At 41.3% G+C, this 14,849-nt stretch overlaps 1 protein-coding gene across 2 annotated transcripts in view; it reads right to left on the reverse strand.

Annotated features, from left to right (window-relative positions):
• The window catches only part of LOC145355513 (glycoprotein-N-acetylgalactosamine 3-beta-galactosyltransferase 1-like), a 33,294-nt gene extending 25,204 nt beyond the window's left edge, over nt 1–8,090 (reverse strand). For both annotated transcript variants that reach the window (XM_080207754.1, XM_080207746.1), the window contains exon 1: nt 7,846–8,090. The gene's annotated coding sequence lies outside the window, so the exon portion shown is untranslated. The remainder of the gene's footprint in view (nt 1–7,845) is intronic.
• Between the last annotated feature and the right edge of the window lie 6,759 nt (nt 8,091–14,849).

The raw sequence follows: 14,849 nt of genomic DNA on the forward strand, positions 1-14,849 counted from the left end.
GTAATGCAAACATTTGATCCACCCATTTGAATCCAAAAAGACAGCTTTTTTCTTTGTCACATCATTGGCACTCCCATTCCTTTATTGTATCTGATTACATACATCCTCAGGTTGCTGCAAGGAACATTTTCCCAGGTTAATCACTCATGAGCTGGATTTGTTTTCAAACGAATGTGCTTTGCGACTTTGTGACATTATCACAGTACAGTTAAAGATGGATGCATAAAACTCAACTGCAATATCGATAAAAGTGTACCATATTTGCCAAGCAAAAGATAATTGAGAGAATGTTTATTAACTAAGTTCAATGCAGTCATTGGCAGCAGCAGAACCTCAATTCAAGGATAATGCCTACTCAAGATCAAGAGTTTCTGCCACAGGTCATAATGTGACTGAGCTAACCTATTCTTGACCTGTAGATCTTTAGGGACGTGGTCGGGACCTCCCACAAGAAAGTTGTATTCAGAGTGCAGCAGTCGGTGTGTTCTCTTTCCTACTCTGCTGCCATTCTGCCTCATCATTAAGGCATTGGGACTCAAAAGTGTTCAGTAATATATTAAAGAACTAGACAATAACTGTGGAAAACATGCCAAACCATCCTTTATCATCCATAGAGATCAAGTTCTGTCAAATGGCCCAAGTGTCTCATCCTTCAGTTTATGCCGAAATAGTGCAGCTGATGTTGTACAGACCTACTGCACTAGTTCAACAAGATGCTTGCACAAAGTCATAAGTGACACATCGAACACTTCCATACTGATGCTCTACCAGAAATAGACATATTGAATCTAAATCAGCACTTTAATTACAGCTCCAATAAAAGGCCGCAGTCGGAATGATAGAAATACAGATTTCACTGTAGGGTTTTCAGTTGGCAGTTAATTCCACTGTCAATAGCTCTGTACCCTAAATGCTTTAAATAAATGATCCCTATTTTCTCTTCTAAAGGTAGCTAATCTGTCTCTTCCCTGTTGAAGATTTTAAACCAATGAGATTTATAACTGACACCCCAGCCAGGGGAAAATAATGTTTCCCTATATAAACTACAACTCTTCATAATTTTAAAATATGCTTTAATCAGCTTTTGTCTAATAGAACAAGCCCTAGAACTCAGATTTCTCCTCATAACTGCACGTTCAATTTTTTTGCATTTTGATGTACCTATGCTGTACACTCTACACAACTTTAAAATGTTTGTGTAATAGGTATCTAAACCTGCATACATTACCTTAATTGAAACAGACCTGTATCACACTTGTGAAGAACTAATGTAGGGGGGAGTAGTACAATAAATGGCAGGGCCATCAAGAGTATAGAAACACAGAGGGACCTAGGTGTGCAAGTCCACAAATCCTTGAATGTGGCAGCATAGGTGGAGAAGATGGTGAAGTAGGCATATAGTATGCTTGCCTTTATAGGACGGGGTATAGAGTATAAAAGCTGAAGTCTGATGTTGCAGCTGTATAGAACACTGGTTAGGCCACATTTGGAGTACTGCATCCAGTTCTGGTTGCCGCACTACCAGAAGGACGTGGAGGCTTTAGAGAGAGTGCACAGAAGGTTTACCAGGATGTTGCCTGGTATGGAGGGTCTTAGCTATGAGAAGAGATTGGGCAGACGGGGTTGTTCTCCCTGGAAAGACAGAGAATGAGGGGAGACCTAATAGAGGTGTACAAAATTATGAAGGGTATAGATAGGGTGAATAGTGGGAAGCTTTTTTCCAGGTCGGAGGTAACGATCACGAGGGGTCATGGGCTCAAGGTGAGAGAGGAGAGGTATAACTCGGATATCAGAGGGACTTTTTTTTTTACATAGAGAGTGGTGGGGGCCTGGAATGCACTGCCAAGGAGGGTGGTGGAGGCAGACACGCTGGCATCATTTAAGACTTACCTGGATAGTCACATGAGCAGACTGGGAATGGAGGGATACAAACGAATGGTCTAGTTGGACCAATGAACGGCACAGGCTTGGATGGCCGAAGGGCCTGTTTTCTGTGCTGTACTGTTCTTTGTGATCATGTTATCAGAGATGATAAGGTACAAAAGCTCAACTGTAATGTGGATGCTTTATTTTGTTTTCTTCTCTTATTGAGACAATGAATTATGCTGAAGCAGATGTTCGACATGCACTATAGCTCTTTGGAACCTCACTAGATTGAGTTAGCATGGTGCTCTCAATTTTTTTTTTACAACATCCATAAGAAAGTACAAGTAAGTATTAATAAACAATAAGTCAAAAGAACTAAAAAATTGGAAAACAAACAGTGTGTAATTGATTAACTTTTCTTGTAGCCAACTTACCATATCCTAATAATCAATCTAATCTAAGATAGGAGTGAAACTGCCTGTGGGACTTTAAGAATGCTAAGAAAAGAAAAACACTAACTTGGAATGAACAGACACATCGTATAAAATATTTGGATTAACTAAGGACTGCCTTTAGTTTGACTAAACTGGTGGCAATTGCTCATTTGAAAATCACCTTTTGTACTGTAATGTAGATAGAGGATTCCAACTTAACTATGTATCTATAATTGAATAGAGTTGAATTGATTTAATTGTTCATATTAAGGAAAACAAAGACAGTAGACAGAAAAGAACCATATCTGCTGTTTTTTTTTCTATAGCAAAGGGGCATTGGGGCATAGTCTAAAAAAAACCTTTCAGGAGTAAAATTAGAAAATACTTATATACATGCAAAAGTTGGTAGCAGTTTATAACACTTTTCCACAAGCAGCAATTGATCTTATGTCAATTGTTAATTTCAAATCTGAGATTGAAACATTTTTCCCCAACCAAAGGTATTAACAGTTACAGTTTGTTAAGTTTTCTGGTTTCCATAAATTAGAAGCAATTGCACTTAAGACTCAAAATGCTGGAGCTTCAACACGTGCATTTCTTTGTGCTCTGTATGTGGCTGGTAGACTAAATAGATTGATACATTATCACTTGGCACATAACTGCAGTATGACACCCAGGATATATATCACATAACAATTAGTTTTCCATTCTTAACAAATAATATGACATTTCAATTTCTTTAAACATATTTTGCCTCTATATACCTTTTTCAAAACTAAAGCTTAACAATTGATTTTTATAATACGGTCTTTTATAACTTGTTTTCTTAAAATATTATTCACAGTACCACTTAGGGGGTAGGATGTTGTGCTTCCTTCTTGCATTTTGCCATTTACTGCTCTCAGTGGTGAGGTGGTATACTGCACAGGGAGTGTAGTTTCTTCTTGTCCCTGGTATTGTAGGAGTGTGCTTAATGTTGACATTTCATCACTAGTTGGTGAAGCTGTTGACGTCTCACCAGATGCTGCTGGTGTTGTCAATCATCTTTTTGAATATTTGCCTATCAGTTTCCACCTCAAATGTTTATGATTTTGGAGTTTCAGCTTTACCAGCAATTTTTCTTGGATTCCAAGTTATCATGATTGGATCAAATACATGTAATGTTTACCCTTTCGACAGCTCAGACAGGTGTTAGTATGCTTATTGCTGATCTCCATCTATCTGTGTTTTTCTTACTTCCTCCTGGTCCGTTAGAAGTATCTTGCTTGACAGTTACCTTACATTTTCTTCCATTTAACAGCTTGGCAAGTGATTTCATGACAGAGAGGTGTAGACCTGATAATAAAGACAAGGTCTGGGACTTCCTTTGTTTCTTGGCGTTTTGTGAGGATTCTCTTGATCATCTGGATGCACTTTTCTATGAACCAGTGAATAATAAGTTGATGAGGTGATGACATTAAACCCCTACTACTCAGTAAATTCCTTAAATTCTCCGGAGGTGTACTGAATTCCATTGTTACATGTTTCTCTTTCAGGAAGCCCTTGCTCAGCAAATAGAACTCATACTGCTGAAAAAAATAGTACCTCTCAAATCTTTCACCTTTTTGAATAAAAAGGGAACTTCAAGTAATAGTCTGCAATTATGAGATATCATTCTTGATTGTGCGTGAATAAATAGGGTCCCACCGTATGCCATGGTCCGAGTGGTATTCCAGAAGCAATCATCTCCTCTTTCTGCTGTGTATTTATATACCTCTGACTACACAACATGTAGATATCATTCTTTCAATCCCTTTGTAGATGCATAGCTGATCTGGCTCAGAGTTTACATCTCACCATTCTCATGTGGCCTTAATATATATTCTAGAGAAGTTCTTCCTACACCATTTTGCATATCATTATTCTAGAGCCAGCTCACAGAACACTATCTTCTAGTCCACCAATTCCTGAAGGTAGCAGGACAGATTGATAAGGTGGTTGAGAAAGCATATGGAATTTTTTAATTTATTTGCTGAGGCACAGACTGTAAGTGCAAAGAGATTATATTGTAACTATATAAAACATTGATTAGGTCACAGCTTAAGTAGTGTGTGTCAGTCTGGTCACTTCATTACAGAAAGGATGTAATTGCATTAGACAGAATACACAAGAGAATTATGAAGATGTTGCTCAGAATGGAAAATTGTAGCTATGAGGAGAGATTGGATAAACACAATAAGAAGTCTCACAACACCAAGTTAAAGTCCAAAGTCTATCCAGAGATGGGATAGGCAGGGATTGTTCTCCTTCGAACAGAGAGGGGGAGATTTGATTGCACTGTGCAAAATTGTGGAGGAATAGAATGAATGAAGAGAGTGTATGGGAACAGCCTATTTATTTTAGCAGTGGTGTCAGTGACTAGGAGAAATAGATTTAAAATGATTGGTAGAATGATTAGGAGGAAGTTGCGGAAGATAGATGGTAACTTGTGGGAGTAGAGTACAGGCTCCTTAACAGTAATCACAGTGTTTGATGTTGTGTAGTATAATAAATAATGGAAGCTTGTGACAAAGGTATGGTGATATCACGGACAATCTATATTTTATTGGACTAATCAGACTGGCTGGCTAGTTCACAGAGTGTTTTTAGGATGGGTTCTGACCATCAACCAGGAAGCAGACTATTCTAGATCTGATAATATATAATGAGGCAGGATTAATTAATGACATCATTGCTACCCAGGGGCCCCTGGGTAGCAATGAGCATGATTAAATTTTGTATTCAATTTGAGGGAGAGAAGAGTAGATCTATCACTAGTGCTTTGAACTTAAGGCAATAATGAGGGTATGAAGACAGAGCTGGCTAAAGTAAACTGGGAAATTAGGTCAGTAGAAGTATCTGCAGTGGCAGATATTTAAGGAGATACTTCAAACGACTCAAAGATACATTCCAGGGAGAAAGAAAAACTCTGTGGGAAGGATCCACCAGCTGTGGTTAACTAAGGAAATAAAATATAGTTTTAAATTGCAACAAAAACAAATACAATTCCACAAACACTGTGGCAGATCAGGAGATTGGACCTAAGGCACAGCTAAAAGAATAACAAAGGAGAAATTAGCATATAGCTACCTGGAAATATAAAACAGATGGTTAGAATTTCTACAGATTTTAAAAATGGAAAAAAAAAGTAAAGTGAAGTGTTTGTCTTTTAGAGGGTGAGTGTGATATAACACTTCTAGGATTTTAGTTTTTCTGAGAAATTAAGGAAATGGCAGATGAATTCAACAAATATTTTTGCATGTCTTCATCAACGAAAACATAAATAACATCCCAGAAATAACTGAATTAACAAGTAAAAGGGAGGGATGAACTTAAAAGATTTACAGTCACCAAGGAAAGAATACTGAGAAAATTATTAGAACTAAATGTTGACAAGTCTCTAAGTCATGATGGACCTCATCCTAAGGTCTTAAAATAAGTTGCTCCTCAGGTAGTAAATGTATTGGTTTTGATTTTCCAACATACCCTAGATTCTGGAAAATTACCCATCAGATTGGAAAATTACAAATGTAATTCCTGTATTCAAGAAAGGAAGCAGACAGAAAACAGGAAACTACAGGCCTGTTAGCTTAACGTCTATCATAAGGACAATGCTGAAATCTATTATTAAGGAGGTTATAGCTGGACACTTGGAAAATCTCAATGTAATCAGGCAGTCAACCTGGTTTTGTGAAAGATAAAGTGTGTTTGACTAATTATTAGAGTTCTTCGAGGATGAATCAAGCAATGTAGATAAAGTTGATATGATGTACTTAATTTCCAGAAGGCATTTGAAACATTGCCACATTAAAATCAAATACACAAGATAAGAACTTATGGTGCAAGGGGTAACACATTAGCATATATAAAAGGTTGGTTAGCTAATAGGAAGCAGAGATGGGCATCGTGGTGGCACAGTGGTTAGCACTGTTACCTCACAGCACCAGGGACCCAGGTTCAATTTGCAACTTAAGTCACTGTCTGTATGGAGTCTGCATATTCTCCCCGGGTCTGTGTGGGTTTCCTCCAGGTTTCCTCCCACAGTCTGAAAGACGTGCTGATTAGATGGATTGGCCATGCTAAATTCTCCTTCAGTGTACCTGAACAGGTGCCATATATACAATGGCAACTAGAACAAAAACAAAGAACAAAGAACAGTACAGCACAGGAACAGGCCCTTTGGCCCTCCAAGCCTGTGCCGCTCAAGCGCCCAACTAGACCATTCATTTGTATCCCTCTATTCCCAGTCTGTTCATGTGGCTATCTAGATAAGTCTTAAATGATCCCAGTCTGTCCGCCTCAACCACCTTGCTTGGCAGTGCATTCCAGGCCCCCACCATCCTGTGTAAAATACGTCCCCCTGACATCTGTGTTGAACCTTGCCCCCCTCACCTGGAACTTGTGACCCTTTGTGTTCGTCACCTCCGACCTGGGAAAAAGCTTCCCACCGTTCATCCTATCTATGCCCTTTATAATTTTATACACCTCTATTAAGTCACCCCTCATCCTCTGTCTTTCCAGGGAGAACAACCCCAGTTTACCCAATCTTGCCTCATAGCTAAGACCCTCCATACCAGGTAACATCCTGGTAAACCTTTTCAGTACTCTCTCCAAAGCCTCCACATCCTTCTGGTAGTGTGGTGACCAGAACTGGATGCAGTATTCCAAATGTGGCCTAACCAATGTTCTATACAGCTGCAACATCATATGCCAACTTTTATACTCTATGCCCCATCCAATAAAGGCAAGCACGCCATATGCCTTCTTCACCACCCTCTCCACCTGTGCTGCCACCTTTAGGGATCTGTGGACGTGCACCCCTAGGTCCCTCTGTGTGTCTATACTCCTGATGGTTCTGCCATTTATTGTATAGCTCCCCCTAGGTTAGATCTACAATGGAATTTTCACAGTAACTTCATTGCAATGTTAATGTAAGCCTACTTGTGACTAATAAACTTTAAATAGATCATTTCTGTTGGCAAGATGTAACAATAATTTGTACGTTTCTAAGTTCAAATATATGATGGCAATTGATGCATACTGTGCATTTGCAAGTTCCTTTTGAAGTCTAATGACACCTGTAACTCCACAGTCCCCACCCTCACCAGCACTCCTTCACAAAAATCACACAAGTTGAATTTCTCACCCAACAAGTCTAGCCTTGAATGTCTGCAACAACTTTGCCAATTGTTTTTCCATTTAAGATCATTTCACCAAACCCTATCATTCGGTCGACCCAAAAAATCCAACGAAGTAGCAATCTGTATGAAATGAAAACAATCGAGCTGCTGGTGAATGCAGACATACTATGAGTACACTGAGAGTGCACGCATGGGTTTCACTTTAGACCGTAGTTCCCTTTAATGGAAAGCCTACATGCATAAATAAGTACATGTAAAGAAATACAAACAGAAAAATATCTCAAAAGTAGCTTATACTGGATCTGGGCCTGCCTCTCTCTCTAGCTCATCGCTGTTATTTCAGCCGTCTCAATCATTCTGTTGAGCACGAGACTTTAGTTACTGACCTGTCAATCCGAGTTGAAGCTGCCAGTAAAACGACGCAGATTAAAGTCCGACTCCTCGGTACTTCCGTGACGTTGTCCTGGTTCCAGGGGAGCAGGTTTTACAGCAGGCCGCTGTTCATTTCCCCCTCTCTCACAGTTTAGCAGCCTGACGAATAACCGCGGGCCTGTAACTCACCGCGCGAGCGAGCCGCTCCGAACCCCGGGAACCACTTCGTCTCCAACTGTCACCATCCGGAATCTCGCCAGTAGGGGAGTCGCGCATGCGCACCTCAACGCCGCGCGGCAGCTTCCTGACCCCTGAACCGCAGCCTCCTCGCCACACGAGCGGGCTCCCACTTGACAATCTGGCTCCGGCCGTGCCATTGGCTGCACCGCCACGCGCCGCGCGGGCACGGGCGGGCTGGTGGGCGCGCAGGCTTTACAGTGCACGCAGCCAAGGACCACACCGCCGAGGGGATGAGCTCCTGGCTTTGGTTATTATTGTGCTTTCTTCCACTCAAACTATTGCTTATTTGCTTTTCAGCATTTTTTTGCCGATATCTGCCCACAAATGTCAATGTAGAAAGTAAGTTGGTGAGTTGATTTGGCAGTTGACATTGAGTATTTTTTATATTATAGTACTGTTAACGTTGGAAACGATGACAGCCACGGAACAGGCTCCAAAACAGCGATGTGCAGGAAAGATCAAACCAAGTCAATTCATTTGAGCATTGGCGTCAGAACCTAACTTGCAGTTTGACGTTTGATGTGAAGATGCCGGTGGGTGGGTACCATAAGAAGTCTGTAGGTTAAAGTCCAGCAGCTTTATTCGGAATCACCAGCTTTCAGAGCGCTGCTCCAGTTGGACTTTAACCTGGTGTTGTGAGCCTTCTTACTTTGACGTTTGAGCTCCACTTTTCCATTTTCTCCATAACAGTTTTGCATGGAAGAAGGGAACTATGAATAACTCATTTCGTGGATTAGGAGACACAGAAGGTGAAGGGACATCTCCGGGACTCGCTTCCTAACAAAAAGTGAACTTAGAATTAGAGTTTTACAGCACAGAAAGAGGCCCTTTGGCCCATCATGTCTGCGCTACAGGCATCAAGCACCTACCTATTCCAATCCCATTTTCCCACATTTGGTCCATTGTCTTGTATGTTATGTTTCAAATGCTCATCTAAATGCTTAGATGCTGCGGGGGTTCCCACCTCTACCATCCTCTCAGACCATGAGTCCCAGATCCCACCACCCTCTTGGTGAAATGTTTTTCATCAAAGCCCTTCTATAATTGCCTGCCCTTCACCCTAAATCTATGCCCTCTAGTTATTGACCCCTCTACAAAAGGGAAATGTTTCTTCCTATCTACACTATGTCCCTCATAATTTTGTACACCTCAATCAGGTCCCCCTTCAGCCTTCTCTGTTCTAAGGAAAACAATCTCATCCTAGCCAGCCTCTCTTCATAACTGAGATGCTCCAACCTAGGTAACATCCTGCTGAACCTCTTCTGAACCTTCTCTAGTGCAAGCACATCCTTCCTACAGTGTGGTGACCAGAGCTGTAAACAGAACTCTCGCAGTGACCTAACAAGCGTTTTATATAGCTCCATCACAACCTCCCTGCTCTTATATTCTATGACTCAGCTAATAAACACAAGTACCCCATAATTACCTTAGCTACTTGTCCACTCTTTCTCGTTGTATCACAGCTTCGTATGGTTCCTGCTCTGCCCAGGACTGCAAGGAACTACAAAAGGTTGTGAATGTAGCCCAATCCATCGCGTAAACCAGCCTCCCATCAGAACTCCCACCCACATGACGAAGGAACAGCCAGTTCCAAAAGCTAGTGGTGTTTGCTATGAATAAACCTATTGGACTTTAACCTGGTGTTGTGAGACTCCTTCCTGTAAAAACATACCTGTCAGGGGTCTGTAAAATCCAGTCCATTATTGCAATAAATCTGACCAATATCTTTTACCAGATTCCATTAGCATGAAGTACCTTGAAATGGTTACACCTTACAAGGGTGTTCATGTATACACTCGATCTGCCATGGGCATGCCTGGATCTGAAACTGCCCTTAGGAAATTGACATATTGGGTGGAATTTTCTGACTGCACTCGCCCCAAGACTGGAAAATTCTGCCCAAGGCCAACATGGAAGGCGGGATGGGAACATTCCGCCTGCCATGGTTGTGGTGTACTGGTATTGTCACTGAACTAGCAATCCAGATGCCCTGGGGACAAGAGTTCAAATCCCTCCTTGGCAGTGGGTGGAATTTAAATTCAGACAAATAAACGCGAAATGGTGACCATGAAATGATTGTCATAAACATAAATCTGGTGCATTTATGTCCTTTAGAGAAGGAAATGTGGCATACTAACTTGATCTGCCCTCTATATGGGGTGGCATGGTGGCACAGCGGTTAGCATTGCTGTCTCACAGCACTAGGGACTCAGCCTTGGGTGGTGTTTGCACATTCCATCCAGTTTTGTGTAGGTTCCCTCCAGGTGTTTCTGTTTCCTCCAAAGTCCAAAGATGTGCAGGTTTAGGTGGAGTCACCATGCTATATTGCCCCTTAATTTCTAAAGGTGTGCAGGTTAGGTGATTGGACATGATAAATGCATTGGGTTACAAGGATAGGGCAGAGTGAAAGGCCTGGGTAAGATGGGGTGGCACTGTGGTTAGTACTGCTGCCTCACAGCATCAAGGACCCGGGTTCGATTTTGGCCGTGGTGTCTGTTTGTGTGGAGTTTGCACATTCTCCCCTTGTCTGCGAGGGTTTTCTCTGGGTTTGCTCCGAAGTCCAAAGATGTGCAAGTTAGGTGGATTGGCCATGGTAAATTGCCCCTTAATGTCCCAAGATGTGTAGGGATTAGCAGGTCAGGGTAAGATGCTCCTTCTGAGAATCAGTGCAGACTTGATGGGCTAAATAGTCTCCTTCTGCACTGCAGCAATTCTATGCTCTTATGGAAAGCGGAACAGATTTGATGGTTTCCTTTTGCACTATAAGGATTATATGACTCCTGCCCACAGCAATGCCACTGACTTTAGAATGGCCTAGGAAACTATGCAATTGTATCAAACCACGACAGAAAAGCTAAAATGGAATAAAATTGGACAGACCACCTGGCAGGCGCTGGAAATGACAATGAGAAGTCCAACTGTGTCCTCCTTGCTAACAACTGAGGGTTTGTGTCAAAATTGAAAGAGATGTCATGCAACAACTTGCCAAGCAACAACCTGACAATCATACTTACTGAATCATACCTTACAGACAATGTCCCAAATGCCATCAAGAAATGTCTGAAGCAACTGAATACTGCAAAGGCCCCAACAACATTTTGACATTAGGACTGAAGATGTTTGCTCCAGAACTAGCTGCACCCCATCTAAGCTGTCAACAACACTGATATCTACTCAGTAATGTGGAAGATTGCTCAGGCATATCTTGTCTACAAAATGCAGGATAAATCCAACACGTCCAATTACTGCTCTTTCAGTCTACTCTTCATCATCAGCAAATTGACTGAAGATGTCATCAAGAGTTCTATCAAGCAGCGCTCAGTTTGATAACCTGCTCGGTGATGCTCAGTTTGGGTTCTGCCAGGACCTCTTATCCCTGATGTCACTACAGCCTTGATCCAGACTTGGACAAATGTGCTGAACTCCAGAGATGAGGTGAAAATGACTGGCCTTGACAACATAGCAACATTTGACTGAGTGTCGCTTCAAGGAATCCCACATAACTGGAGTAAATGGAAATCAGGAAAAATCTTCATTGATTGGGCTCATAACTGACACAAAGGAAGATGGTTATGGTTGTTGGAGGTCAATCATTTCAGTTCCAGTATATCACTTTAGGAGTTCATCAGGATGGTGTCCTAGGCTCAACCATCTTCAGCTGCTTCATCAATAACTTTGATTCCACCATAAAGTCAGAAATGGGGATGTTTGCTGATAATTGCTCAATATTCAGCATTTGTGCATCCTCAGAAACTGAAGCAGCCATGTCCATATATGCATATGTAACATACATTTGTGCTCTTATATATTGTCCAGCAAGACCTGAACAATGTTCAGACTTGGTCTGAAGCTGGCAGGTTACATTTGACATTCAATTGCACTACCATCACTGAATTCCCTCACTGTCAACATACTTGGGGGAACCACTGACCCCAGAACTCAACTGCACCAGCCATATAAATATTGTGGTTACAAGGGCAGGTCAGAGGCTACATATTCTGTGATACGTCACTCATTTCCTAATTCTCCAAAACCTGTCTACCACCTACAAGGCACAAGTCAGGAGTGTGATGGAATACATTCCAGTTGCCTAACCAAGGTCAACTCCAACAACACAAGATGCTCAAAAACATCCAGGATAAACAGCCAGCTTGATTGACATCTCATCCAGCACACCTGATTGCCACCCCATCCAGCATCTCAAATATTCATTCCCTCTACCACTGACGGACAGTGGCGATAATGTGTACCAAGTCATCAGGACTGTTTTGACAGCACCTCTCAAACCTACAACTTCCACCACCAAGAAGGACAATGGCAACAAATACATGGGAACACCATCACCTGCAAGCTCCCCTCCAAATCCTGACATGGAACTATATAATCGTTCCTTCAATGTCACTGGGTTAAATGCTGGAATTCCCTTCCTAATAGCAATGTGGGTGTACCTACACCAGCTAGACTGTGGAAGTACAAGAAGACTCACACCACCATCTTTTCAGGGGCAATTAGGTATGGGCATAAATTCTGGCTTAGGCAGGGATGCCCAAATTCTGTGAACAAATTAAAAAAAAGTATGACCTTAGTAACCCTATGAAAAGCTTTCGGAAATGTAAAAATCTCTATGAAATTTTCTTTACTACAGTGTAAATAGTTACACTACATCAAGTACCTTCTCAAAACTATAGCTTATCATCTTTGCTAATATCCTGGTGAATCTCTGTGCTGCCCATTGTTTATGGCTTTAATGTATTTTCAATAATGGGACACCCTAAAATGCATACAGTAATCCAACAGTAGTCTAGCTATTTTCCTCTACAATTTTCTTTGATTTTTTACTCTTAATTTCCAATTTATAAAATCCTTATTGTTTCAATGTGCTTTTTTATGTGAGCCCATTTCAAAGTGTCAGAAGTGAATTAATGGAGCAACTTGAACACATGCCCTGCTGTTAGGACCCTGTGTGTCGTAAGCATACAAAGAACTGGAAGATTATCTGTGTACTGTGCATTGGCCAGCAGGAAATACTGTTATAGATTGAGAGCAATCATTGTCATGCATACTTGGTCATTAGCTTGTCATAAGGAAAATTGATTTGCTAAATTCTTTCAAGCACAAGTAGCTGGTTCTGGCTAAAATAAAAATCACCTCACAAAAAAGATGGAGACTGTGTAACATTAATCTTTACTGGAATTTTCTCCTAGACTAGTTGCAATGGCCTACAGAAAGAAACTTTCAAGATTTTTCTACTTCTAATGGGACTGGATGTTTAACTTCTTTTTGAATTTCCCAGGAAGTTTTTCAAATGATGTGGAAAGTGTAATGCGCAAGACATTACAGCTCTAGCTGAATGGATCATTGAATCTTTTTCTGCCCACTATTGTTTATATGTTTGTATTGTCTAAGTGCTTTATTTTGCAGCTGTTTTCAAGTCTGCCATCTTTGCACACAATTGCTTCCAAGTTCCCTGGATATTGTAAATAGTATTCACTCTGGGGGTCATGTCCTCCCATGTCTCCTGTGCTGCCTTTGAACTCCGAACTACATTTCCTTTCTTGGCAGAAGCAGTTCCTCTATTTGAACACTCTGTTACAAGTTGGGAAATTTATTTTATTCCATTTTATCTCTGCTGCAGTTTTCAGCCTCATAAAGATCACCATTTGTCCTTCAGCTTCCTCTCAAGATGACCTTACATCCACTCAAAGAATTGTAGAAATGCTGATTAACTAGCAGCACAGATACAACTTTAACTGCCACAGCAACTTCCACTGAGGAACACTGTGATTTAGATGGATTAGAAAGTCAGAGACGTTTTCCTTATTGGATCACCAGATGTAAGCACAACAGTGGGCATGAAACAATCTCTAAATTAGAAATGGATGGAATAAATTTTAAGTACTTTTATGTTTCCTTTTTGCTGATACTGTTTGTTGGATGGGGCCGTACGAAGCTCCAGCTGATAGCGTGCTGTAGGATAAAGCAATTGGAAATGTTTTGCATGGTGTTTCTTGGACATTGCATTATTTGCAATGTTGGGGCTGGAAACAGTTGGCAACCAGGCTTCCTGGCTATGCAGCTATTTCCTCTTTCGTATCATCCTCTGCTAATGAATTTGCTTATTATTTGAAACAATTCTTGAAATACGGGTATTACTGGACAGGTCAACATTTATCACCCATCTGCAATTACTCTTGAGACGTGGCACTGAGCCTCCTTGAACTACAGCAGTCCATCTGGTACAGGCAGACTCCTAATGCTATCCAAGATTTTGATCTTGCGACAATGGCGGAATGGTGATATATATTTCCAAGTCAGGATGGTTTGTGACATGAGCTTTTTGCCCATGGATTTCCAGGTGATAGAAGCCGTGAATTTGTCAGGTATCAAAGAAGCCCTGAAGAACTGCTGGTGCATCTTGTAGATGGTATACACTGTTGTCACTGTGTACAGTGAATAAACGTTTAATGTAGATGGGGTGCCAATCAAGAAAGCCGTTTTGTCCTCAATTCCGTCAAGTTTCTTGAATATTGTTGTTCTACTCATTCAGGCAAGGAGAAAGTATTCCATCGTACTGCTGTGACTGTATTATCGGGAGGCCAGGCAGTTTGCCCCACTGGAAGGAAAGTCAAGTGGAAGATAACCCATTCTGCACCAGACCATCCCACTCCATTACACGCTACAAATGGACTAAATTGATTGATAGTGTGACATCCGCACCTCACTGGGGAGGAAATTCGGTCCTCGGGAGTGGCTGGAAGCTCCAGTAGTCCTGGCAGCA

This window comes from Carcharhinus amblyrhynchos, chromosome 2, assembly GCF_965287045.1.
Source record: "Carcharhinus amblyrhynchos chromosome 2, sCarAmb.v2.hapA, whole genome shotgun sequence".
Taxonomy (NCBI): Eukaryota; Metazoa; Chordata; class Chondrichthyes; order Carcharhiniformes; family Carcharhinidae; genus Carcharhinus; species Carcharhinus amblyrhynchos.